This window comes from Panthera tigris, chromosome D2, assembly GCF_018350195.1.
Source record: "Panthera tigris isolate Pti1 chromosome D2, P.tigris_Pti1_mat1.1, whole genome shotgun sequence".
NCBI lineage: Eukaryota > Metazoa > Chordata > Mammalia > Carnivora > Felidae > Panthera > Panthera tigris.
Window position 1 is genome coordinate 24,772,018 of NC_056670.1, and position 4,207 is coordinate 24,776,224.

At 42.2% G+C, this 4,207-nt stretch overlaps 1 pseudogene; it reads right to left on the minus strand.

Moving 5' to 3' along the window:
• Positions 1-3,249: 3,249 nt before the first annotated feature.
• Positions 3,250-3,600, minus strand: LOC107180917 (annotated as a pseudogene).
• Positions 3,601-4,207: the final 607 nt, after the last annotated feature.

Genomic DNA, 4,207 nt, shown 5'->3' on the forward strand with positions numbered 1-4,207 from the left:
TGCTCTCTTTGAGGCTTCACCCTACGCAGCCTCTTCCCGCCGGGGACCTTGGCCTCAGGAAGCAGTGTTCTTGGGTGGCAGGGTCTCTTCAGGATGGCTTATGCCTGCTCCCTGCAGGTCCTTTTGGTCAACAGGAAAACATCATGTGTCTTTTTCCTGCCAAATGCCTTCCCGTCCAGTCGGCCCTCCCTCTCCACCCTGTAACCGCACTGCTCCAGCCAGTCTTCTGCGTTTGGAATTCTCCAGATGGGCGCAAGAGCCCAGGTGCAGATGCCGACAAATGCTTGCAGATGCTGGTTGGCTTTCCTTAGAACTCTCTCTGCTTTCCTCTTTGGTCTCCAAGCAGCACCAGCACCTGCGATGTGAGGGCTCTGTAAACATCCGGCCAGAAGGTGAGACGCCGATTTACTCCCTTATAGGCACTCCTGGTCCCTGTGACTGGTTTACGTGGAGCCTTTCTCTTGGCCTGGGCGTGAGTGAGAAGTGCCTGATTATGGGAGGGGGAAAAAAACCAAGAAATCCCATTCAATGAATGTATGGCTTTCTCGTAAAATGGCTGGAGATAACGGACAGGGACTGATATTTAAAGGACCAGCTTGGTCATTTTCTATAAAATTCTGCAGAAATGTGTCTAGCAAGTCTCTGGCTTCAGGGCCTCATTTGAATTTCAAAGATAAAGAGAACCCCCCTTTTTAACATAATACATTTTGCTCAGATTAAAACATGTGGAAATGTACAGATTTAGTTGAAATCCTCTGTGTACTTGTCCTCAATTCCACTCCCCTCCTTGCCTGCCTAGAGGGTGTTTGTCAACACCATATATACTCACTACTTGCCCTAGTGCCTTTGGGCCACTATGACGGAACAGCACGGGGCGGGGGAGAGGGGCGGTTTATAAACAATAGAAATTTATTACTCACAGTTCTGGAGGCAGAAAGTCTGAGAACAGAGTGCCAGCCTGGTCATGTGAGGGCCCTGGTCCAGGTCACAGACTTCTCATTGTATCCACACGTGGTTGAAGGGGACAAAGGAGCCCTCTTGAGCCTCTTTTATAAAGGCATTAATTCTCATTCATGAAGGCTCTGCCCTCAGGAACTAATTACCTCCCAAAGGAGCTTTTTTTCTTTTCCCCTTAAAGTTTATTTATTTATTTATTTATTTATTTAGAGAGAGGGAGAGCGCATCCATGCACCAGAGAGAGAGAGAGAGAGAGAGAGAGAGAGAGAGACAGAGAGAGAGAGAGACAGAGACAGAGCGCTTGCATGCAGGAGCAGGGGAGAGAGGGAGACAGAGAATCCCAAGCAGGTTCCCTGTTGTCAGTGCGGAGCCTGGAGCCAGAGCCTGGAGACTGTTGTGGGGCTGGATCTCAGGAACCATGACATCACCACCTGAACTGAAATCAAGAGTCAGCTGCTTAACAGACTGAGCCACCCAGGTGCCCCTGAGATGATTTTTAAAATTTTCTTTTCTTTCTTTTTCTTTTTTGCTATTGCAGATGACAGAACAATCATCATCCTGGTACTTGTCTAGTTATATATTATAGAACATATACCTAAAAGAAGTATAGAGGAATTGCTAGCTTGAAGGATATGCTAATTTACATATCTCCTAGACGTCAGATTGCTCACTCATGTTATTTTCCGCCACCGCCAGCAAATTCAAATCCTCAGCAACATTTGGTATCGTTGGATTAAATAATTTTTGCCAATTATCTTGTTTTAAATTGTATATTGTACTTTAAAAAAATGTTTACTTTTTATTTTGAGAAGAGAAGTGAGGGTGAGTGGGGAGGGATAGAGATGCAGGGAGAGAGAGAGAATCCCAAGCAGGCTTCATGCTGTCAGTGCAGAGCCTGATGGGGATGGGGGGCTCAATGTCACAAATGGTGAGATCATGACCTGAGCTGAAATCAAGAGTTGGACGCTTAAATGACTGAGCCACCTAGATCCCCCTAAATTGTATACTGTACTTTTTTGGCTGTTAGTATTTTTGAGCATCTTTTCATATATTCTTTACTCTGGTCTTCCTTTATATCTTTTGGGCTAGATCATCACAAGGCCATGAGAAAACCTCTCTGCCTTGTGATGAAGTCCTTATGTTAATTTGAAATTCTCAGGTTCTATGCATAGCTAGAAATTATAAATATAGAATTCAGACATTAGGGATGCATATGGGGGAGTTTTTTAAATTAAAATTTATTTTTCTTTTTTTATTTTAGAGAGAGAGAGTGCAAGCATGGGAGAGGGGGGGAGAGAGAGAGAGAGAGAGAGAGAGAGAGAGAATGTTGAACATGCTCCACACTCAGCGTGGAGTCCGACTCTGGGCTCGATTCCACAACCCTGGAATCTGAGCTGAGCTTAAATCAAGAGTTGGACGCTCAACCAACTGAGCCACCCAGGAGCCTCTGGAATTATTTCTAACATCTTATTTTGTGTTTTTTGTGTATTACCTCTTTTATAGCTTCTTTCCCCTTCTTTCCTCAACTACAATGTCTGGCACTTGGTAAGAACTCTATGTGTTTGCTATTGTTATTATTACATTGAATTGATAAAGCTTTTTATATTCCTCTTTTTTTCCCTCTTTGATGTTTTATAAACTACAGATTTTGTTTCTAATTTAGTACCAATACTTAATTTAAAAACATAGATTTAATTATCTCTTTCTCTAAATAGATACAGTTATTCACTAGTTCTGTTTCCCTCCCAAATATTTACCACATTTTGACCACACATTATTCAACCTCACTCCCATCTTGTTATGGTTGTGCTTTATTTGTTCTTTTGTTGTTTTTGTTCTTTTTTAACATATAAATGAGATATTATTATTTGTCATACTCATTAATTAAAATTACTAACACATTTTGTCATTTTTTTCCGCTTTTGCTTTTTCTTGATTCTATACTTCCTTCTTCTTCACTTTTATTCTTACTGAAATGTATTCTCTGATTATTGTCTTCATGAGATTCTGTGGATATTAAACCGTTAGTGTTCTTCTTTCCTCTTTTAACAACTGATAATCAGGGGCACCTGGGTGGCTCAGTCAGTTAAGCATCCAACTTTGGCTCAGGTCATGATCTTGTGGTCCATGAGTTCGAGCCACGTGTCAGGTTCTGTGCTGTCAGCCTGGAGCCTGCTTTGGATTTTGTGTCTTTCCTCTCTGCCCCTCCCCTCTTGTGCTCTTTCTCTCAAAAATAAATAAACATTAACAAAAAATGAACAGCGGATAATCAATTTTGTAAAAAAGGTTGATTTAAACATCAGCAGTGATGACTTCATCCTCAACTCCTGAATCAATACTGGTGGAAGTAATCTGCTCACCAATCTTGGAAGGACTTTGTAAATCAATGAGCTGCTTGTGAATCCTCACCTGAAAATGACCCACGTCTTAGAACCTTCACCACGATGAATTTTTCTTGTAGTGATTCTTGGAGTCTTGGTGGGCATCTGGACTGTTCCTTTTACTTTGAGATTCTTTCTCTTTGTGCCTCTGATCAAATCCGCAGGCACCACCTCCAAAGATTTTACAGTTTGGCTGGTTAGAATAATTCTAACTCACCACCTCCGGTTCCTTGAGTGTCCTTCTCTATCTTTTGAAAGCCATGGCTTTGGGGCTTTCTGACCCACCTGTTTCTCTGCAAGAGTAAACACCAAGGAGTCACGAGCTGCAGGAGGAGCCTCTGGGCAGAACTAGCTCCATTTCATCTGGACCAGTCTTCCTCAAAGAGCTAAGTGGTGTTTTTTTGTTTTTTTTTTTTTTTAAACAAGAGAGATTTTTTGTTGTTGAGAGAGAGAGGGTGCCAGTGAGTGAAGGGCAGAGAGAGAGAGAGAGAGAGAGAGAGAGAGAGAGAGAGAGAGAATCCCACATTGACAGCGTGAAGCCCCAAGCTGGGCTCCAGTGAAGGGGGGCTCGAGCTCCCCTCATGCAGGGCTCGAACTCACTAATGGTGAGATCATGACCTGACCCAAAGTTGAATGTTTAACTGACTGAACCACCCAGGCACCCCCAAGCTTAGTGTTCTTCTAAAACTCTTTATTTTGCTCTTATTCTTATGTGATATATTGGCTGGGTATACATTTCTAGGGCAATGCTTATTGCTGATGAGAAATCTACTGTCAGTCTAATTATCATTCCTTTATGGAAAATGTGTCTGCTCTTCTGAATCTTTTAATATGTTTTTCTTTATCCTTGATGGCTTGTAAATTATAAT